The sequence below is a fragment of the Musca domestica genome, unplaced genomic scaffold (genome assembly GCF_030504385.1).
Source record: "Musca domestica strain aabys unplaced genomic scaffold, Musca_domestica.polishedcontigs.V.1.1 2, whole genome shotgun sequence".
Lineage (NCBI taxonomy): Eukaryota > Metazoa > Arthropoda > Insecta > Diptera > Muscidae > Musca > Musca domestica.
In genome coordinates this window covers 8,797,076-8,822,163 of record NW_026712249.1, presented here as the reverse complement: position 1 = coordinate 8,822,163, position 25,088 = coordinate 8,797,076, and the positions used below count along the sequence as shown (strand labels likewise).

At 34.4% G+C, this 25,088-nt stretch overlaps 1 protein-coding gene and 4 non-coding genes across 11 annotated transcripts in view; all 5 read right to left on the bottom strand.

Annotated features, from left to right (window-relative positions):
- The window catches only part of LOC131802178 (uncharacterized), a 131,822-nt gene that overhangs the window by 18,286 nt on the left and 88,448 nt on the right, over positions 1–25,088 (bottom strand). The window lies entirely within an intron of this gene.
- Positions 667–758, bottom strand: TRNAI-UAU (transfer RNA isoleucine (anticodon UAU)). Its single transcript is given in 2 exon segments — positions 667–702; positions 721–758. It is a non-coding gene; the product is annotated as a tRNA-Ile (tRNA).
- Positions 4,216–4,307, bottom strand: TRNAI-UAU (transfer RNA isoleucine (anticodon UAU)). Its single transcript is given in 2 exon segments — positions 4,216–4,251; positions 4,270–4,307. It is a non-coding gene; the product is annotated as a tRNA-Ile (tRNA).
- Positions 6,429–6,520, bottom strand: TRNAI-UAU (transfer RNA isoleucine (anticodon UAU)). The gene is given in 2 exon segments: positions 6,429–6,464; positions 6,483–6,520. It is a non-coding gene; the product is annotated as a tRNA-Ile (tRNA).
- TRNAI-UAU (transfer RNA isoleucine (anticodon UAU)) lies at positions 12,561–12,652 on the bottom strand. Its single transcript is given in 2 exon segments — positions 12,561–12,596; positions 12,615–12,652. It is a non-coding gene; the product is annotated as a tRNA-Ile (tRNA).

Sequence of the window (25,088 nt, the reverse complement as noted above, 5' to 3'; positions counted from 1 at the left end):
AAATCTACTGGAAGTGTGACTAATGTTATGAATGATAAGTTACTTGTCACTGGAGACAGTTTCAAAAACCATACATACTTATTTTCAATTCATCATAGAAAATTTCCATTAATAATTTCAAAACACCTCACAGACAGGCAAACATTCACATTCAGCAAATGTTCAAAACCAATTTACATACCCAAACAGACATCAATGTTGAACGTTATTTTTTTTTTTTTCTTTTTGGCACCCATCATCTTGCAAATGTTGCAAGAAAGACACAATTGAGAAAGATGATTGGCCGGAATGGGGGCAAACGAACACCTGAGATGTGTTTTTTTCATGTGAATCCCATTCACATTGTTCAACAACAACAGCTAAAAACACCACCATCACCACACCAGAAAGATAGGCGGCGAGACAGAAATTAGCACATCAACAATGGAAAAGGAATTTAAATTACAAAAAAAAATAAATGAAATAAAATAAAATATGAAAACATAAAATCCACCCTTCTCCAATTCAATGAAATCCAACACATGTGAATAATTACCATGAAAGGGTTTGGAAATTTAAATGCAAATACTCATAATTATATTATTTTCTCCCATGCTAGTTTTTTTCTTTTGTATGTGAAGGTCGTTTTGGTTAATCTTTAAAAAAAATAAAATAAAAAACAACCACTGCTCCAGGTGAGGCTCGAACTCACAACCCCGGCATTGCTCACAAGTTACTGATTATAAGTACCGTGCGCTAACCAATTGCGCCACAGGAGCTGTTGCGAAAATGCTGACTAAATATTTAGCGGTGATCGGCCTTGATATTCACACGAATCCAGGATTAAGTAATTTTGAATAAGGATTTTGAAAATTAAATTTTTTTAATTTTATTTAATGATTGGTATTATTATATTTTAAGGATAATTCAAAAATTAACAAATTTGTAATTATTTTAAAAAAATTATTGGAGGCATTTAAACAATTTTTTTTTGAAAATATGCGGGATTGTAAAAAACATATTAAATTATTTCAGTTCGGGAAGAAAATAACACCAAACAGCACAATCCCAAATTGATGTCACATAAATTTAAGATTAAATTTAAGTCTTAAGACATGTGTAATGTAAATTGAAATTATAAAAATTCTTCAACACTAAGTTCCGATCACCAGTGTCATTCCATTTGATTTTTCTCCAGGTAAAATAAATCATTTAAAGTCGCGAAAATCATAGAATTTCTTCATTTTTCTTTTTTAATTCCGATTATTTGCAGGAAAGGAGTGGTGGGGACTTGGCCCATGTTTGGTAAAATTGGCTTTTGTAGAGCAATTTACTTACAATGGTACTTCAACTGCTTTCATTTCCATTTACAGGGTTGTAATTTTGGAAGCAGTAAATTGAGGTACGAGCGTATGAAAATAAAAAAGAGAGTAAGTTATCGATGTGAGAGAGCCGCTCCCGGACTATAATGATGGTGTTGTGTTAGAGGTACCAGACTATAAAGCAGAAGGTTCTAGGTTCAAAGCCCGACGAGGGTGTGTCGTTTTTTTAATGTCCATAATAAATCAAGGTAGAAATAAAGCGTTTTTCCAGTTTTTATACCCTCCACCATACATAGTATGGAGGGTATATTTAGGTCGTCATTCCGTTTTTAATTTAAAAAAAATAATAATTTTAGGCCCGCAAAGTATATATATTCTTGATCATCGTAAAATTCGAAGACGATTTAGTCATGTCCGTCCACCTGTTTGTTGTAATCAATCTAGAGTCAAAACGAATTAAGATAGGAAGCTAAAATGCATAGATCAGTCCTTTGTGTACTGGCAGGTCAAGTTCGAAGATGGGCTATGTCGGTCCACGATATCGTATAGCCCCGATTTAAAGACATCCAACCCCAGATATTCGGTATTTTGATGATTTTAGCCACATTTTTCCAAGGGAATTGTCTGAAATTCTACGCATGAAATTCTTTGTGAGTACTTTGCCCCCCTGAAGGAAAATTGGCTAATTGGTCCACGATATCGAATAGCTCCGATGCAAAGCTACCCCCCGATATTCACTATTTTGATGATTTTAGCGACATTTTTTTAACCGGAATTGACAAAAAATTGTATAGAAGGACCATTCCTTCAAATAGCCCCATATAATGGTTTTCGAGCGGTATTTTTTTGGCATATTTTTTTAGTTTTGGAAAGTTTTCAAGTTCCTTCAACGTGGTGGAGGGTATTAAAAGTTCAGCCCGGGAAAGCTTAATTGCTTTTTTACTTGTTGTCTTCTAAAATCTCTACACATGCTTTCGGTATCAATTATAGTTGGTATCGGTTCAAGTATGAACCTTATTGCAGAACCAACAATTTTTTTCATTTGTTCCAAATGTTATGTATTTATTACAAAATATTGGGACATACCATTATATGGGATCCATTCCAAAAAAAAAATATGGGTCTACTTTGAATAATTTGGCGCAGACACCTTTATCCTTTTGGACCAAGACCCTTTAAAACCGATTAAATTTGTCGCTAACGCCATAAGGGGCTTATATCAAAATGGGAATCATAGGTATAGAATTTGTTTTCCGTGAGAACTCATATTTTTGAAAATTGACAATTGAAATGTAAAATATTAAGAAGTAATGTTATACGGGACTACATCAAATTATAGACCTACACTGAGCGTTTTTAGTTTTTCTGAGAGGATTTACATCTCCTTAAAAAGGCGTCAAAATCCGAAGGGACTATGTCAAGATGTGAAAATATGTTTAATATTTTTGTCAGAAAGAGATTCTTGTTGCTCATGAGGTAGGAAAAAAATGACTAAGACCTAAACACCAAAAATCAGAAGTAAAGAAAGGACACACCTATGTCAGGGCCGACTTTATGACAATCTTCATATCCCTGTGTATTTAGCAGATTTTTATATGTTACCCTCCACTATACTATTTAGGCTATATTAACTTTATCATTCCGATTGTAGCTCCTCGAAATACTCATGTCAGATCCAACAAATTATATGTTCTTGATCAGCGTAAAATTTGAAGTCGACTTAGCGGCGTCCGTCTGTGCAAAAATGCACACATGTATATTTTGCCAGTAGGCAGGTTAAGTATCATATCGGTCATATATAACAGTATTTCTCAATATTCGGAATTTTGATGATTTTAGCGACAAGAATCGTCTCAAATTTCGTACTGGAAGATGTTAATTGTTATTACAAAATTTGACAAAAACATTACTTATGAAGGTCCACGTCTTCGTACAGTCCCTACATAATGGTACCTTCCAATATTCGGTATTTTTTACGATTTTAGAATCATTACAAACCGGAATTGTTTCAAATTTTGTATTTAAAGTCCGTAATCGATACTGCAGGCTATGACAAATAATTTCATATACAGGTTCATGTCTTCGTATAGGTTCTATATAACAATACCCCCTGATATTCAGTTTTTTGATGATTTTAGCGACATTATTCATGGGGATTGTTTAACATTTCGTATTTCATGTTCGGAAACGGTACGACATTTTTTTTAAATGTTTTAGCTTCTTCCAAATGGAGGAGGAGGGTAACTTATTTTTTATTTATTTCTTAATATTATTACAATCATTATTATTATTATAATTATTATAATTACTATTATTTATTTATTTATTTATTTTTTTTTTGTAACAAACATACTTTTGTGTTGGGAATTAGTATATAAAGAATAACCATTATTTTTACAATCCAGTGGGTTTAAATATAGTCTATAGCTTGTATTCAATCGACAGTCAAACGGATCTCATTAAATCAACCAAAAATTGATGAGGTTTTAAACAGATCATAACAAGAAAAATTTTCGGTGTTATGTTGAATGTAAATAAATAAAATAAAATGTAAAGGACTGTCATACATTTATGGGCAAAATATTGCGATTTCTGCTTCGTTTCAACATTAAACACGGGCAAACATAGCACATATTTTATAAACGCTACCCTAAATGTGCGATGGGCACCAGACAAAAGACATTTTCAGCAAGTCTCCTCAAACATTGTGAAAACATAACCTTTTAAAAAAACAATAGATTCTAGTATGGAAACATTCTATTTTATATATAACACATGCACATGTGCTTTTATTAATTTTCATTTATTTATTTTTCTTTTTTTTGTAATTCTAATTGTTCTATTATTTCTTTATTCTATCAATATAAAAAACACTTAAAAAATAAATAAATAGAAAAAGTTTGCAAAAAACACCTGCTCCAGGTGAGGCTCGAACTCACAACCCCGGCATTGCTCACAAGTTACTGATTATAAGTACCGTGCGCTAACCAATTGCGCCACTGGAGCGCTTGGCCGCTGTGTGTCAAATATCGTATATGAAACCCGACCAATCATCCGTAGTTGATACAATGAGCGAACATTCATTCATACATTCGTATGTGTTAAGAACGTATGCGAAACGATGGAAATGAAACATTTTGCACACATGAACGAACCAAAGAGAAATGTGAACGCCAAAAATAGTGTGTGTGTGTGTGTTCGTTGTGTTATTGATAGAGAAATGTTAAATGTAGCCCATAGGGTATTCACTTTGGGTAGTAGAAAATAATGATTTATAATTTTGTAAGAACTCAGATATCTTTCATTATGACGAAAATTCAAAAGAAATGGAAAATAATTTTGTTGAATACTACTATATTGTGTGAATACTTGAATAAAAAAGAATGATTTGAGACCCCAAAAGGTGTTTATTTTGCAAGTTTTTCCAATTTGACTGGTCGGTTCCAGAACTGCAAGAATGAAATCGAAAAAAAATGCAAAAATTGTAGATTCTTGCAGGTTCTGGAACAGAGCAATTGTTAACCATTATTCTTTATTTACATATTTTATTTACACTCACAACACATTTAATTCATAAATTTGAGGATTTTTAATTTATTTTCGATCATCGCGGCACAGGAATCGATTTTTTTAATAAGCATTAATTTGTCAAAAAGTTGTTTTAAATTGTATTCTTGTCTTATTGCACAGTGGCAAGCAACATATACTTATTTTCCACCATCGTTTGCAACACCTCGAAATATTCATCGGAAACCCCAAAAAGTGCATATATTTTTAATCAGCGTAACATTTTAAGTCGATTTAGCGATGTCTGTCTGTTTGTTTGTCCGTCTGTTGAAATCTCCACAGATTCCATATTATTTAATCTAGAGCTTATGTCACAAAGGATTATATTACGAGTATATGCAGGCTGATTGGTATATGGGTTCAGTTTTTCGATATTTTGAAGGTTTCTGCCACAATTTCCAACCACAATATGTAAAACTTGAATTAGGGTTCTCGGTAGGTCAGTTCTCTCCTTACAAAAAAGATTCGATTCAGAACCACTAATTATAGCCCCCATATAACTGTACCTCCAGATTTACGGTATTTTGAAGGTTTCTGCCATAATTTCTAACAAAATTAGATGATACTTTACAACTGGGGTCCTTGGTAATTGGTATTTAGAGTTCGTCCAGGTCTTCGTATAGCCCCCATATATCAGTCTCTTCCTATATTCGGTATTTAGACGAGTTTAGGTACAATACCCACCGAAATTGTTTGAGATGTTGTATTTGAAGCACGTAATAGTTGCTACAGCCTGTGACAGAAAATTGTCTATGCTGGTCCAGGTCTTCGCACAGTTCCAATATAACGGTAATTCCCTATATAGGATATTTAAATGATTTTAGCTACATTATTCACCGTTTATTTCAAATTTCGAATTTGAATGTGGTAATGGTTTATGACAAACAATGCCTATGTCGTATAGATCCCAATATAACGGCTATGTTCGTTATTTTTAAAATTTTAACCGATTTTTTTAAGGATTTTATTATATTAATATTTCCAAATTCATTCCAATTAGTGGAGGGTATTCAAAGTTCGGCCCGACTTGAGTAAACTTCATATCAAAAAACGTTCAATGGAAATAAATTTTAATCGATTTTGGTATTAAAAGTAAATATAAAAAATAAATCTTTAACTGATTGGAAAAAATATAAAAAAACAACGAAAAATAACAAAAGTCTACTTTTGTTTTCGACTACGTATCACGTGCTGCTAATTCAATCTAATAAATTTATGTTGATAGTTTTTTAGTTAATATAAATAGTTTATTTTTTTGTTTTTTGTTTATTTTTTGGAAAGCATATTGATGACGAAGAATTTTTTCGTGGGAATATTTTGTGTATTGAGTATCCAAAATTGATACACCTGTGAATGGCAAAGGAGATTTTATTCATTATTTCTACTCATATTCCTCTCACATGATTTTCACTCTAAATCACCAAAAATATGTGATAATAAAATTTATAGGCTTATTTTTTTATTTTATGTATTTCTGCAACACTCTTAAAATTCTATCATCCAGAAATTTCTCCCTTATTCCTATTTATGTAAAAAAGGAAATTTTATTAAAAAAGCTACTGCTCCAGGTGAGGCTCGAACTCACAACCCCGGCATTGCTCACAAGTTACTGATTATAAGTACCGTGCGCTAACCAATTGCGCCACTGGAGCGCTTGGCGGGGCGCTGCCAAATGGCGTACATGAATACAGGGTGAACATACATCCAAACATACCTAGAACATTTTATTAGCAAAACGATGCAAACGAAAATGAAACACAAGGAACAAAGGAGAAATGGTACAGTATGACATAGTGGAATGAAGAGATACGAATAATAAAATGATAAGGGTATTTGTGCGGCGTTGCCACTGTGTGATTGTTTGGTGCTGTTGAATGGGTATTTGTTGGGGGAAATAGGGAAATAATTGGTGAATGAATCTATGTCTCATGGAAAAATAGATGAAGTACAATTTATATTAACTCATTTGTTAATAAAGAAAATAAAAATAGCTAGTAATAAAAGTATCAATTGTAAAGGAGTGGTTTTATAGAAATTTAATTGTGAATTCTAAGATGAAATAGTAGAAATGTGAGACGAATATTTTGTTCCAGTAATTTTTAAACCATTTAGTTCCGAGACATAATTTTTGTTTTGGTTTAAAAAAAATACTTTTTTAGGGTAATTTGGGCCCACTGACATAGACAAATGAAGATATAGACAACGAAAAGTTAGTTTTGTCTTTTCATCCAGGTGGCTCTCATCATGTTTTGCATAGTCAACATGCTGATTTACGCGTTCACCCCACTCGACTTCGATTCCCATATTTTTCGATGTCACTACATAGTTTCACTTATTTCACTTATTATGGAACAATTTTCAACTGACAAATATCCTACAGTTTTTGTTATTTTTAACGTTTTAGAATTGTGTGACTTCAATATTCCCATTCAAACCCCTGAAACAATATAGACGACATCTGCTGATACGATTTTTTTTTGTTGAAGATAAACGTTGAGAACATTTCGTTGTCTATATTTTCATTTGTCTATGCCACTGATGTCAAAAATGTATTGAGAAAAAAATTCGATTTTTCGTTTTTCCAGAAACCAGTGTTCGAATGTTTCGGAGTTTCATATATTTGCAATAATTCCTCATCATTACTTTTTATACCCTCCGCCATAGTATGGAGGGTATATTAAGTTTGTGATACATTTTAGACTCCACAAAGTAAATATATTCTTGAGCCACATAAAATTCTATGTCAATTTAGCGATGTCCGTTCGTCTGTTTGTCTGTCCGTCTGTGGAAATTACTCTAGCTTCCGAACGAAATGAAGATTTTTTTTACTCAGGACTTTGAAATAGGGCTGTATAGGTCCACTTTTAGGTTTGGCCTCATATAACGGTACCTCCCGATATTCGGTATTTTTATTATTTTAGCGACATTTGCCACCTGAAGTGTTTCAAATTTCGTATTTAAAGTTCCTAATGGGTACTGCAAGTTATAACAGAATTTTGACTATGCAGGTCTACGTCTTCGCATAGCCCCCATATAACGATGCCTTTCTAAATTCAGTATTTTTATGATTTTAGCGGTATTATTTGTCGGAATTGTTTCAAATTTCGTTTTAATGGGTATTACAGGCTATGACGGAAAATTTTTTATGCAGATCCAGGTGTATGCATAGCCCCCATATAACGGTACCTCCGATATTTGGTATTTTCAAGAATGTAGCAAAAATTTTCACCGGAATAGTTTCAAATTTCGTATTTGCAGTTCGTAACGGGTACTTTGGCTTGTGACAGAAAACTGCCTATGCAGGTCCACGTTTTCGTATAGACCCCGCTATAACGGTAACTCCCTATTTTCGGTATTTTTATGATTTTCAACAGTATTTTTAAAACTCCCTTCAAATGGTGGAGCGTATTCAAAGTTCGGTCCGGTCGGGTCGACCTTTCCGCTTTTTTATTGTGCCATCTATTATTTTTTATTATTTCTTAAAACTAATTTAAAAAGTATTCAAAAATATGGGTTTCAGAAATAAACACCTACCATCGAGGGGAGGAGGGTTTTTATTTTTAGGTGGGATTTTTTTTAATTATTGACTTTCTAGATTCGGGGTTTTTATTATTTTAGCGGTATTATTAATCGGAATTGTTTCAAATTTCGTATTTGAAGTTTGTAATGGGTACTACAGCCGTGACGGAAAATTGTTTATGCAGATTTAGATTTTCGTATAGCCCCCATATAACGGTACCTCCGATATTCGGTATTTTCAAGAATTTAGCAAAAAATTTCAACGGAATAGTATCAAATTTCGTATTTAAAGTTCGTAACGGGTACTACGGCATGTGACAGAAAACTGCCTATGCAGGTCCACCTTTTTTATAGACCCCAATATAACGGTAACTCCCTATATTCGCTATTTTTATGATTTTTAACAGTATTTTTCAAAGTATTTTTTTAATCTCTTCAAATTGGATCTTGTGTTATTCAAAAGTTCGACCCGGCCGAATTTACAGCTTTTTACTCTTTCCATATATTATTATTTTTTTAATTAATTTAAGAAGTATTCAAAAATATGAGATTCAGAAATGAAGCACTACCATCAAGGGAGAGGCGGTATTTTTTGAAGGGAGAGGAATATTTTAAGTGGAATTATTTTTTTTTTATTATTGACAGACTCTATCTATCTGTACAAAAAGATTTTTGCAATATTTTTCGAGGCTCTACTGTCTACATTGTTTTAAAAAAAGTAAACGGAATTTCAATTGATTTACTTATTAGTTTGTGCTGAAGAATGAATATGTATGAAAGAATGAATATGCATGTAGGTATGTATAACAAACGCTTAAACTTTTGCAATGTATTGACTAATAATTTATTCATAACAACAGTCGCCAAAAGAACGCGTGAACTTGTTACGAATTTTAATTGAAAATTCAAGCAACTGTTATGGCGTTGATGTTTCACTGTTTGTTCTGAACTAATTGTTGGATTCCATCCAAAAAAAAATCTACAAAAAGAAGCGTTACAATGACCTCAGTCAATTATTATTTTCCAATTGACTCACATTCCCTTACGCAAATTGAATTATAAAAAAAATGAGTATTTTGAACGGATTCTACGAGGTTTATGGTTAAAATGCGGAATAGTTAGGTATGTTTTAAAGACAATTTAAGACATAATTAAGAACAACATTGTATTTTCTGGGATTTTCCAAAAACTCGCTCCATTTACTGACAAGCTGTCAAAATATATTGTTGTGATTTAAATCGCATTAAAAGGTAAACAAATAGTAAGCCAAACGACAGAAAAATGTCAGGTTTCTGGTTGATAGAAATATTCAGATATAATAAATTGTAATGAATCGCCGACTTGATTCGCAAGTTAAGACAGATAAAAATATTTAAAAAATGCGTCTCTTTGTGGGTGAGATACCAGAAGAGGTTCGCATATATATATCATCTTCATTACAGACCTTGTGTTGATAGCAATATTAAGATGTGTTAAATTAAGGATGTTAATTTCGCGTTTTATGATCGATTTGGTTATTCAAAATTTTGACCCTTTGTTGGGGAGGTACCAGAAGGAGTGGGCCGATATAACCTATCTTAACACCAGACCTTGGGTTAATAAAAATATTGGTATGAGTGAAAATTGAAGACAATCCCGCTCTTACTTCACATTTTACAAGAGTTATACTTATTTAAAATTTTGAACCTTTGTGGGGGAGGTACTTGATGGAGTGGAACGATATTGTCCATTTTCGCATCTAACCTATGCAAATTTTTGCAACTGATGCAAATTTTAGGATTTTCAAAGTTGGAGAAAAGTCGGATTATCGTTTCTCTTTCTTTTTTGTTGTTGAAAATTTCGAACTTTTGTAGAGGAGGTACCAAAAGAGGTGGACCGATATATTCCATTTTGACGCCAGACCTTAGGTCAATAAAAATATTGAGATGTGTGAAATTTGAAGACAATCAGACTATTACATCACATTTTAAAAGGTACTTGAGGGAGTGAACCGATAAGAGTTGTAATTATTCAAAATGTTCACCCTTTGTGGGAGAGGTACTTGATGGAGTGGACCGATATTGTCCATTTTCAAACCTGACCTAGCACTGATGGAAATATTAGGATTTGAATTTGGAAATTAAATAAAAAAAAAATAAAATCCGTTAAAAATTCTGTTAAAATCGTAAAAATACCAAATGAAGTCGTTATATGGGGGTCTATACGAAGACGAGGACCTGCATACCCAATTTTTGTCATACGCCATTACAATATCCAAATACGAAACTTGAAATAAAAAATCCTGTGATTAATGTAGCTAAACTCATCAAAATACCGAATATAGGAAGGTAGTGTTACACGATGACCTGGACCTGCATACACAATTTTCTGTCACCGGCTGTACTATCCATTAGGAGCTTCAAATACCAAATTTGAATATTTTACCTAAAATCGTCAAAATGGAGCCTATACGAAAATCTGGACCTGCATAGAAAATTTTGTGACATAGACCGTAGTTCCCATTACGAACTTTAAATACGAAATTTAAAACAATTTCGGTGAATATTTTTCCTAAAACCGTCAAAATAACGAATATAGGGAGGTACTGATATATGGAGCCTATACGAAAACCTGGACCTGCATAGACAATTTTGTGGCACAGACCGTAGTTCCCATTACGAACTTTAAATACGAAATTTGAAACAACTCCCGTGAATAATGTCGCTTATATTATTAAAATACCGAATATTGTGAGGTACCGTTATATGGAGGCTATACGAAGACGTGGGCCTGCATGCGCAAATGCCGTAGCCTGTAAACAACTACGGTAAATAATGTCCTTCAAATAGTCAAAATATCGAAAATCGGGGGAAACCGTTGTATGTGGTCTATACGATGTCATGGACCTATATAGACATTTCTCTTCCAGGGTGTTAGGTGCTTAGAATGAACTGTAGCTAAAATGAATGAAAAATGTAGCCAAAATAATCTAAATGTCGAATATAGTGAGGTACCGTTATAAGTGGGATATACGTTATCGTGGACCCATATATAGGGTAAAGTACTCAGAAGGAACTCCTTCTGAAAAATTTGGCTACAGTCATCCAAATACCGAATATCGGGGGGTACCGTTATATAGGGGCTATACGATATTGTGTACCTATATAGTCCATCTTCGATCTTGACCTGCATGCAGACAGAAGAATGGGGGGCTAAACGATGTTGTGAACCGATATAACCAATTTTCGATCTTGACCTGCGTGCAGACAAAATACTGATCTTTATCTTTATTCGTTTTAACTCCAGCGTTTTTACAACAGAATATATATACGTTGTTATGTCTAATATTATTATTTCCAGTTACAAACTGAATGACGAACTTAATATACCCTCCATACCATGTATGATGGAGGGTAGAAAAATACCATATGGCAAGTTTAAATTTTTTTTTTGAAAGCTCCCCAAAGTATGCTATAAAAATGTAGAATATAAAATGTGAACGTCGCTACATATGACCCTAACACCATGTGTAATCGGGTCTTTAGAATTTAATTTCTGAGTTGTAACAATTTCATCGATTGGGCGCCATTGTTACGATCGACAAATATTTAAAGTTTAATCTGATCGAACTCATCAAAAGCAATACCCATATTGGTAATTTTGATTTTATGCACTGTTTATACATTGCTATTTTTTGAAACACAACTGCTTATGATCACCGCCCCACATCAGATTCCAGATGTTTTTAGAAAGGCTTTTCCATTTTTTTGCGTATGACATACATATAATCACTAAACTTGAAGAAGGCTGTGTTGCTATATCTATGTTTATAGTTCCAGTGAGGGGATTTGCCTTTATAGAAACAATCTTTACAATATCTCTGGATGACTCCACACTTTTTTCATTTGTATTATTAATAGAGAGCTTTAGCTAAATGTCAATCACCGGCAAGCCAGTTAGTTCGCCGGCCAAGTTCAAATGTCGCCTATCTTTGCTTTGTAACTTTTTCTATTTGTTTAATGAGATTATATCTTTATTAATGGTTGAGAGAATTGAATGAACTTTTTTGTTATCACCCCATATCTGCTCTATATTAGAAATGCCCGACAGATATATCACAAGGGTTTGTTTGCGTAAAATTCTCACATTTTCTCCATGCATTTCTAATATTTTGTTGGAAATAAAAAACTTCCCTGCTCCAGGTGAGGCTCGAACTCACAACCCCGGCATTGCTCACAAGTTACTGATTATAAGTACCGTGCGCTAACCAATTGCGCCACTGGAGCGCTTAACAGATTTTTGCCAAAAGCTTAGAAAAAGCTATGCTACAGCAACAACACTGGCCGTCGCAGTAGCAGCGGCAACAACACCAACAACGGCAGAGCACATAAAAAGTTTATTTTTAGATTTTGCAAAAATAAAAACAAACAAAAAAGCAACAACAACAACAATAAACTCGAGGAAGCGGTGACAGCAACAAGTGGTGGTGATGGCTGGTAGCTGATTCTAATTTTTTGTTAATGAATGAATGAATGGACTACGGGAATCGGACAGCTTGGGAATTGGGTCGGATTTGTTGTCATTCATAATTAATTAATAATGAATGTGAATCATTCGAAGAAAGTTCATTAATGAAATGTTTTCTGATGTTTAAATTATAAAAAGTTATTGCTGTTCAGAAGTTATTTATGGATGAGGATGTTGGCTTACCGACCTTCGCTATGAAAGTATATTTTGGAGAGTTTTTGATTCTGATGATATATTTATTCCTATATTTAAAAATGTCTCCTAAATTAAATAAAATGAGAGGTCAAAAAGCTAAAACGACACACAACCACATAAATGAATGGAAAAATCGGTATTAAACAATAATAAATCGATGCTATTGGGAGGGTAAGACTAGATACCCAAAACTTATATTATCACCAAAATTTATATTATCGAAATCGAGTGAAAGTACACTTGCGAGTAAAAAAAAATAAATCTAATCGAATTCGATTTTTCCATGCCAATCGAATAGGAACGAGAAATCTCTGCCCGTGAGAGTAAAATCCGCTCGAAATTGAGCAGATTCTACTCTTACTGAGTACTCGTTTAGTGTTTATGGTACAGTTGTTTTATTTGCAATTGTGTAAATTTTCTCAGTCCAAAGCTGACAACTAAACATATTGAAGACCAGGTTAAAAATTATATTTTCTGAAAAATTACAACACAAATTAATTTACTGCTCTCATTTCCAAGTAATGAGCAACGACGACACAGAGGGTACATGAGCGGCTAAACAACCAAAGGCTGTAAGTTCGAGATACATAAGTTTTTTTTTTCTACTTTTAGAAGCCAAAAATAACTACCCCTTTCAGGCGACATTTTTGAAAAAGTAATGGGTTAGTAGGTTCATTTGTAAGTATTTTCAACTGCCAAAAATTGAATAGAAAACTCATTATTTGCTAATGGGAATTTTTCTGGGACGTAGTACTAATTATAACCTCAGCCATATGGCAACAGAGGGTATATATCATACGACCAAAACGTGCCTCATCGAAATAACGTTTTTAGACCCAAGGTCTCTTCGAAGAAAATCCGTTTCAGGACATTTGGAGCCGATCTAAGGGTGTCGGTCCGTCTGTCTGTCTGGATGGTGTGCACGATAACTTTCGAAGAGAGTATCCAATTTAATCCAAATTTGGAAAATCTTAATATTATTATCAAAGTTCGTGGTCGAGTTCAGAGATAGGCAATATCGGTCCTCTCCTTCTGGTACCTCCCCAACAAAAGTTCGAAATTTTCAAATAAAATATCTCGCTTCTTAGAAAGAGAAAGAATTATCCGATTTTGCTCCAAATTTGCAAATCCCAATATGAAAATGGACAATATCGACCCACTACATCAAGTACCTGCCCCACAAAGGGTCAAAATTTGAAAAAATTATAACTGTTATAAAATGTGAAAGAAATTCCGATTGTCTTTACCTTTATCACATACCCATATTTTTATACCCTCCACCAAAAAAGTATGGAGGGTATATTAAGTTCGTCATTCCGTTTGTAACTCATCGAAATAATCATTTTAGACCCAACAAAGTATATATATTCTTGATCAGCATAAAATTCTAAGACGATTTAGCCCTGTCCGCCCGTCTGTCCGTCTGTTGTAATCACGCTACAGTCTAAACGAATTAAGATGAGAAGCTAAAATTTTTAACAGATCTCTCTTTTGTCTGCAGGCAGGTCAAGTTCAAAGATGGGGTATATCGGTCCACGATGTCGTATAGCCCCCATATAACGGTACCCCCGATATTCGGTATTTTGATAATGTTAGAAACATTTTTCAATGTAATTGTCTGAAAATCCACACAAGTAATTCCTTGTGGGTACTTTATACCTCGGCAGAGAATTATCTCTATGGGCCCACGATATCGTATAACCCCCATATAACGGTACCCCCGATATTCGGTATTTTTATGATTTTACCCAATTTTTTATCGGAATTGTCTGAAAATCCACACAATAAGTTCCTTGTGGGTACTTTATACCTCGGCAGAGAATTATCTATGTATTTCCACGATATCCTATAGCCCTTATATAACGGTACCCCCGATATTCGGTATTTTGATGATTAGGAAATACAAATTCCTTGTGAGTACTTTACCCCCAGACATAGATTTGTCTATATAGGTCCACAATAGCCTATATCCCCCCATATATCGGCACCTTCCGATATTAGGTATTTTAAAGATTTTAATAGAATTTTCAATGGATTTTATCTTTTTGAATATTTTCTAATTCGTTCCAAATGGTGGAGGGTATTCAAAGTTCGGCCCGGCCGAACTTTTTTTACTTGTTATTAACATAAGGTCTGGTATGAAGACAGGATATATTGGTCCACTTCTTCTGGTACCTCCCCCACAACGGGTCAACATTTTGAATATCCCGGCCGAACTTTTTTTACTTGTTATTAACATAAGGTCTGGTATGAAGACAGGATATATTGGTCCACTTCTTCTGGTACCTCCCCCACAACGGGTCAACATTTTGAATATCCATGAAACGCGAAATAAGTATCCGATTTCTTTTAAACTTAACACATCTCATTATTTCTATTAACACAAGACCTGGAATATATAGGTTCACTCCTTCTGGTACATCCCTCACAAAAGGGCAAAATTTTGAATAATTATATCTCCTATAATTTGCGAAATAAGCATCTGATTCTCTTCAAATTTCAGACAGTCCAATATTTGTATCAACACATAATCATGTTTGAAGATAGAAAATATCGGTGCACTCCTTCTGATACCTCCCCCACAAAGGGTCCAAATTTTGAATATATTTTGAATATCTCCTATAATTTGCGAAACAAGCATCTGATTCTCTTCAAATTTCAGACATCCAAATATTTTTATCAACACTAGATCAGGTGTGAAGATAGAATATATCGGTCCTTTCCTTCTGGTACCTCCCCCACAAAGAGTCAAGATTTTAAATAATTATAACTCTTATAATATGCGAATTAACCCTCCGATTTGCGGTCTATCCGAATATGCGAAATAACCATATAATTCTCTTCAAATTTCACACATCTCAAAATTTTTGATAACACAAGATGTGGTGTAAAGATGGAATATATCGGTCCACCTCCCGCACAAAGGGGTCAAAATTTTGAACGACCATGAAGGGCATAGGTCACGAAGTAAGCGATTATTTTCAAACCTAGCACATCTCAATAATTCTATCAACACTAAAACAGGTGTGAAGATGTGTAATGTCGGACTACCCCTTCTGGTACCTCCCCCACAAAGGGTCAAAATTTTGAATAACCAAAACGCTTTTAAATACGAAATAAGCATCCGATGTCCTTTAAATTTCACAAATCCCAATATTTCTACCAACACATAATGACATGTGAAGATAAAATATATCAGACCACTTCTTCTGGTATCTCCCCCACAACGGGTCATACATTTTTTAAACTTTCTTCACACAACAGTTCCACCTAATTTCAATTATTTTGAGGTTTGATTTGTAGATCTCTTTGTTCCTCAGCTCTACTTTTTCTCCCAAAAATTCGGTTAAATTTTATGCTGATAATATATCCATCCATCCATCTATTTTTTCTCAATTATCTCACTCTGATAGGCTTCTATGAGCTTCATTGAACTTTACTACAACACGTCGCAAATCTCGTTTTATGGAGTTACTCCTCTTATGCCAAGCGAGACGAGGTTATTCAATTATGCAAACATTTGCCCTTGTCATGATTTTGAGAAAGTATCAATAAACCGAGCCGTAAATATTTAATGCCATGGCATTCGTTCGGACGACATACGTCTGTACATATGTTATAGCACTTCTGCTGTAACGCGCATGCGCAGCAAAGCTGTAAGAATTTCTGAGGTATGAGGTTACCAACCCAACCAGCAACCGATCATGTTCAACTTATCAATCCATTAAATTTGATCCATGGCGACCGCATACAAGACACAACACTCACAGATTTACACATGCATTTTTGTTGTCGTTTAACTCGAACCCGGCATCCATTCAAGTATGAGAGCTCTGGTCCGTATCTCTCTCCTCACTCACTCACTAACTCATAAAGAGTTTGTGTCACCGCTAAAGTAGCTACTAAACCAGTTAAACTCGAACTAGATTCGTTTGTTTTTCTGTTGTCCTATGGAAATGTTCCAATAGCTAAGTATGTATGTAAGTACTTCTGTATGTTGCGATCAAACAATTGAACGACAACAAATGTCGGATATTATTACGCAAACGAAATACGACTTGATTCGAAACTCGAACAGTTATGATCGGAGTGAAAAAACACAAGAACGAAAAGAAAAACATGACAAATTTATTACAGCTTCTCAGTGTTGTGATTGAAAGGCAGATAATGAGAACTACGAGTATGTTCTATGACAGAGAAGATGTGTGCGACGCAACGCACTCAACACTCCACAAGAATAGAACCAAAGGGCAGATGTTAAGATTTTTGAAAGTAGCTAAGCTAAAGGCCATTCGACCGAAAGCAAATTAAATGAACTCTTCATTAAATGAAGAGCAATAACCACTTGCGGTTAAAAGTGTTGCAACACTTATTTGTTGGTTTCTGATTTGAAGATAAAACATTCTCTTCTTGGTTATGAACGGATGTTGTAATAAGTGGTGGGTACAGTGGGTTAAAAAAACTGGGATGAAAGATAAGTATATTTATATATTGGTATATAGCAATAGTAAACAAGGAATGCGATCTGAAAGATCTTAAAAGGTCTTCTTTATGGTAGACAACGGAGGGTAATCAGTTTGAAGAAGGCCTTTTATCGTTCTTGAGCCCACATAAAAAAATAGGAAACATAAATTTTTCCACAGAAGGCCTGTTGAAGGATCCTTTAGAAGAATTTTGGAAGGTCTTCTGTAAAGCATTTAGAATGTCTTCTGTCTTTACAAGTTTTTTTAGATGGTCTGCTATCATAAACAGACCTTCAAAAGATTTTTGGTCTACTGCTCACTTCCATTTATAGCTGTTAATGGGGCGGATAGCTGTTAATGGGCGGCTCAATTTTAATAAGCTCGAACTAGAAGAATATTAACAAGTAAAAAAAGCTGTAAGTTCGGCCGGCCCGAACTTTGAATACCCTCCACTATTTGGATAGAATTCGGAAATTTTCAAAAAAAAAAAAAAAAATAAAATTTGTTAAAAAAATGCTTTCTCGAAATATGGGTAAAATATCTACCTCTGGAAAAAATGAAAGTTTCTACTAAACTCGAGATGCTCTCCATTTGATTCGTTCGCTTAATACTGTGATACAGGATTTAGTACGTTGGATTATATATCCATCAAGCCGGTTATATTTACCCCTATAGGGCCAGCAATAAGTTCGACTGAGTTGAACTTTTAATACCCTCTACCATTTTGAAGGGATTCGGAAATTTAAAAAAAAAAAAAAAAAAATGTTGAAAAATGCTCTTAAAATCTTAAAAAATACCGAGTATACGGAATTGCCGTTATATTGAGGTCTATACGAAGACGTAGACCCGCGTAGGCAACTTTTGTCATAAGCCATTACAATATTCAAATACGAAACTTGAAAAAATCCGGTTAATAGTACAGCTAAAGTCATCTCTGAGGTATGGAGCCTATACGAAGACGTGGACCTGCATAGACCAGGCTGTTGTACCTATTAGGAACTTCAAATAAGAAGTTTCAAACAATTTTGGTGAATATTGTACCTAAAATCGTCAAAATACCGAACATAGAGAGGTACTAATATATGGGACGTATACGAAGACCTGGACCTGCATAGACAATTTTCTGTCGTAGACTGTAGTTCCCAACTCCGGTGAATAATTTCGCTAAAATCATCCAAATACCGAATACTGGGAGGTACCGTTAAGGGGGGATATACGATATATCGTGAACATATAGATATAGACAATTCTGTTCCAGGAAGTAAAGTACTCAGACGGAACTCCTTGTTTGGATTTTGAGACAATTCCATTGAAAAATACGACTAAGATCATAAAAATAACGAATACCGGGAAGTACCGTTATAGGGGACCTATAGACAATTCTCTTCCGGAGTGCGAACTTCTCAGAAGGAACTCCTTGTGAGGATTTTCAGACAATTCCATTGACAAATGTGCCTAAAATTATCAAAATACCGAATATCGGGAGGTACCGTCATATTGGGTACCTGTATATTGGTCTATTTTACTCAAAAGGGTACGAAAAGTACTAAAAAGTACGGCTTAACTCTTGTTTAGTAAAAACTCTAGGATTTTTTGACTTTTTTTCCAACAACTAGATATTTTTACCCTGATTCTTGGGAATAGATCAGGATAACCGGATATTTTACCCGAATATCCGGGTCCAAGACCCGGGCACGACCCGGATGTACAAAATCGATGTGAATAATATAGATTTGACTAATTTAAATATCTATCCAATAAATGGTCACATGACGGGGTTATATGAAACGGTCTTAAAAAAAATCCCCCAAAAGTCGGAGAAGACCCCATTTCGGAAAAGGGCTCATCTTCATATAATCAGTTTCTGAGTCGATTTATGCATATCAGTCCGTCAGTCGGTCCATGTATTTTTGTGAACCAAATGCAGGTCGCATTCATTGTCCGATTGACATGAAATTTTCCAAACGTGCACCAAATGGTCAATATCAGTCCAAATGACCTGAATTTTGGCACATCCGACCACATTCTGGAAGCAAGTACATCAAATTTGAAAATCGTTTCGGATATAGCTGTAGCTCCGATATATAAGTTTAATCCGATTTGGGGTTTTAAGCCCCTCACATGTGTAATATGCACTCCACAAAAATGATATTTGGTACCAAATAAATTTTGGAGCTCAAAAATGCCTCTGTCAAATTTTATCGAGATCGGATATAGCTTCCATATATATCTTTACTGGATATCAGTGTAACTGTGCGCCAAATGTCCAATTTCAGTCTAAATGGACAGAATTTTGGTAATTCCGACAGAATGCATCCTAGAAAGAAGTACTTCAAATTTGGAGAGAGAATCGGTTCAGATATACCATATACCTCTCTTGTATATGTTTCATCCGATTTGGTGATAAGGTCCCTCACATGCGCAATATGCACTCCACAACAATAATCTTTGTTATCAGATATCAAATACAGCCCAGATATACCTCTGCTAAATTTGATAAAGATCGCTTCAGATTTGGATATAGCTCCCATAAATATATTTATCCGATTTCAGGTTTTATGTGCTCCAAATGGCTAATATCACTCCAAATGGACTGAATTTTATCAATTCGAAAGGAATTCAGTCTAAAAGCAAGTACTTCAAATTTTGGTACTTCAAATTTCGCTGAAAATCGGTTCAGATATACCTATAGCTACCATATAAAGGTTTCATCCGATTTGATGTTAAAATTCCTCACATGCTTAATATGCACTCCACAACAATGATATTTGATACCGGGCATCAGATACTGCTCGAAAATTCCTCTGCCAAATTTTATCGAGATCGGTTCAGATTTTTATATAGATCCGATATACATCTTCATCCGATTTTACGGTTATTGCTCACCACATATGTAATATCAGCCAAAATTGAATAGATTTTTTATACTCAGCCGAATTTTATCATTTGGTGAACTAAAACTAGTGAAATCTTTTATTGAGAGATTTTGTTTGGAAATTGTTTATATCCTAAATTGGAAATAGCGTCCCTAACCTTAATTTTATTTTCCAAGGAAAAAAAAAAACCACGCGCTCTTATCTATTTTTATACATTTAAATACACTGTGTGCAGTAGCTTTTCATTATTAAATGTTATGTTATCTTGTAAACAGTAATAAACTACATACTTATTTACGGCCAGTCAAAAGTAGGTCTGATATGTACGAATATAAAGCCAGGTAATAAGCTGTGAGATAAGATTTATTCGATTTTTTAACAATTCTCTGTGTTATGCACATGTTGTTTGGAATTTGTGAGTGTGTGAGTCTTTTTTTAAGAATTTGGTTTGAAAATTTTTGGAAAACAAGATTTCGATTTATTTGACAATGCAAAAAAATAAATAAATAAAAAAGCCGTAAGTTCGGCCGGGCCGAACTTTGAATACCCTCCACCATTTGGAACCAATTAGAAAATATTCAAAAAAATAAATTCCATTGAAAATTCTGTTAAAATCTTTAAAATACCTAATATCGGAAGGTGTCGATATATGGGGGGATATATGCTATTGTGGACCTATATAGACAAATTTATGTCTGGGCGTAAAGTACTCACAATGAACTCCTTGTGTGGATTTTCAGATAATTCCATTGGAAAATGTGGCTAAAATCATCAAAATCCCGAATATTGGGGGTACTGTTATATGGGGGATATACGATATTGTGGACCTATATAGATAAATATCTGCCGAGGTATAAAGTACCCACAAGGAATTACTTGTGTGGATTTTCAGACAATTACATTGAAAAATGTGGCTAACATCATCAAAATACCGAATATCGGGGGTACCGTTATATGGGGGCTATACGATATCGTTGACCGATATACCCCATCTTCGAACTTGACCTGCCTGCAGTCAAAAGAGAGATCTGTGCAAAATTTTAGCTTCCTATCTTAATTCGTTTAGACCGTAGCATGATTACAACAGACGGACGGACAGGGCTAAATCGTCTTAGAATTTTACGCTGATCAAGAATATATATACTTTGTTGGGTCTAAAATGATTATTTCGATGAGTTATCAAAACCTTCTCAATTTTTCATACTCATTTTCCCCAAATATCCTCATATGGTATTATTGCATTTACAAGGTAGGTAACATAAACAAATTTGACAGATTTTGACATGGGTATTTAGTGCAGTTGGGCTACAAATCGCCGCAAAGCCACAACTGGAAATGCAAATCAAGTTTGTCATATTAGCGTTGTAATGAACACAAGGCTTCCATACAAATATTGGCTCGAACATGTGATCGCTAATGCTTACATTATTTTTATGATTTATTTTGCGTAGGCCATTGAAAATTCATTGGGGTTAAGAAAATCATAAATTTCGTGTGTGTGTGTGTGTGTGTGTGGCAACTGAATAAATTAAATTTTAGAGAAGAAAAAGAAGATTTTTTTATTTTTATATCGAAACATAAAAATGGAATGTTTCTACACGAACTAAATGCCTTATTATTGTGACTTCTATATCCTAAAAATATTAAATTGAAATTCAAATATTTTACGTTGGCACCTTTTCATTCAGGAAATAAATTAATTAATTATTTATTTTATTTTAATTATATTGATCATAATATTAATAAATTTTAGATGATATTTTAATAATATTAACAAATTGAAATTCAAATATTATACCATGCAACCTGTTCAAATCACAACAAAGTTGCGTCCAATTTGCATCTCCTCTTCCAATCTATGCTCCATGATTTTTTTCCACATAAAATTAAGACATTTTTCGCACCATTAAAACTTGAGTCAATTAAGAAGTGGAAAAATGAAATTTATGAAAGCTTTGTTTTCGGAGTTGAACTGCTGCTGGTACCGCTGTTTCACTTACAAAATCATGGATTTTCCATAATACATTTTGATATGATGAAATACACACACATACTGACACACACAATTCATGCTACATTTAAACAAATTAATCTCTGGAATACACTCGAAGTTAAATGTCAGTTGAAAAAGAGCCAAAAAGACCGGTTTGGTAACTGGCTTAAGGATTACTGGTGGTATTAAGTGGTACTAAATTTGGTATTTGGTGAGGATATAGGACTGGAATCCTCAAATTTCATATTGAGGGCTCTGAAATTGATATATGGAAGTTGTTTTGGAAATGTGTGCTATAATTGTACGAAAAAGTACTGAATTGTATTATGTTTGGTATTGGGTCAGGGGATAGAGATACAAATTTGAAATTTACAATTTAGATTACTGAGATTTGATTATTGCGAAAAGTACTAAATGGTACTAAATTTATTATTTAGGCCTCTGTTGGTATATGAAATTGAGATATGGAGGTGGTTTTGAAAATGCGTACTATAATTGTACTAAATGGTACCCAATTTGGCAATGGGGGAAATTAAAGAGTAGAAATCCTGAAAATTGATATTAAGCTCAATGTTTGACGATGTCTGTGGTTAAGATATGGGGGTGGTTTTAGATATTCGTACTATAATTGTACTAAATAGTACTAAATTTGGCCATTGGGAAAGTTATAGACTTGAAATTCCGAAATTTAATAATAAGGTCATTGTTGGCATCTCTAATTGAAATGTGGAAATGGTTTTGGAAATGTGTACTATAATTGTGTAGAAAGTACTAAATTTTGTAAATAGTACTAAAGTACTAAATAGTACTAATTGGGTGAAGGATTAGAGCTGAAATTCTGAAATTTGATATGGATGTTGCTGTTGTTGTCTGCAGTTGAGAGAAGCAGGTGGTTTTGAAAATTCGTACTATGAACGTACGAAAAGTGTCAAAATGTCACAAAATGTGCTGTTGGGTGATGGAATTCTGGAATTTGGTATCGAGGTCACTTTAGCTGTCTTGGATGGAGAGAAGGATGTGGCATTAGTAGTATAACTGTACCAAAAGTATGGTAATAATTTCGGAATTGGGTCCTAGGGTACAGCTGGAATTCTGAAATTTGATATGGAGGCCTCTGTTGGTATATTGTTTTGAGAGAAGGAGATGGATTTATGGATGCGAACTATAATGGTTCGAAAAGTAAAAAATAGATAAAGGTTGAATTCAGAAATTTGACATTGAGGTCTCTGTTGATTTCTAGGATTTACATATGGTGGTGGCCAATTTTTATACCCTTAGCCATATGGCTAGAGGAGATATACAGGGTGAGATAAAAAACTGCAACAAAGTCAAACGCCATATTTTTTTAATGTTTTTTTTTTTAATTTTATTGAATGAAAGCAAAAACTGTCGGAAATACCATCAAATTTAAGGATAGGTTTAGATTTGTTCGAATTGGTCACCTTTGGCACGAATTATGGCCTTCAAACGGCCGATAAAACCGTCACACACTGCCCGAATGATGCTCTGCGGTATTCTGGCCCATTCACGGCGAAGCGCTTGCTTGAGGTGATCGACACTTTGGTATTTTTTAGTGCCAACCTTGCTTTCCAGAATACTCCGGACACAATAGTCCAACGGATTGGTATCCAGAGATTTTGGTGGCCATTGTGCGCTGGAAATGAAGAGAGGAACCTCATTTTGTAACTATTCTTGAGTGGCGCGTGCTGAGTGCGATGGTGCTGCGATCAAAATGTTTGCGTGACTAAGGCTTTAATACGCCCTCCAGAATATTTTCGCGATAATATTCGGCATTTATTCTGATGCCATGGTCGATTAATACAAGCGGAGAACGACCATCGGCTGTTATGGCGGCCCACACCATCACCATGGCCAGCGCTTGAGTTCTGGTGCCCAACCGAAGGTGCACATTTTCAGTTTCAGGTTTCGATCAAGTCGCTTCTTTACTTTTCGAGCCATTTCTGCTGATGTTGCTGTTTCCTTCCGTCCACACCCTTGACGTCGGGCTACGTTACCAGTATCACGGCAATGAGCGATGGTACGAGACACAAACGTTTTTTTATCTCACCTGTATGTACTTCACAAAACAACTCTCATGTGGCTCCCAAATTTAGACTTACAAATCGGATTACTTATTACTTATTGTAATCAGGGCATGTTGCTCGAAAAAGTAGTTTTTTGGCTACAAGTGAATAGATTTGTAATAATAATAATCATACCTATCCGGTATGATTTGGAAATGATTAATTTCCCCTAACAAAAATGTATTCATTGAACACCAGTTTTTCTTCGAGTGTATCAATAAATTATCAGTTTCTTTCTTCCGTGGCGATTTTGGTATGGGTCAAATGTTACTGGAACATGAACGTATTATTGCATTAATGCAAAATATATGTGTGGATGTGGATAACAGTTCCGCATTACTTTTCTTCGTTGTTGTTTTTGTTGCTGCTTATGTTTTCATTGCGTTTTCTTCATTGGAACATCACGAAGCAAAGTGCAAATGAAATAAAAATTGGGTTTCCTTATGTATCTGCAGCGACGCATTTTTACCAGCGACTGACTGACTGGCTACTCAATATTCAATTCATCATTTGCTACATATGGATGTACATACATATATATGAATTTTTAAATGTAGGATTGTCGTTTAAGATTTAAATTTCGT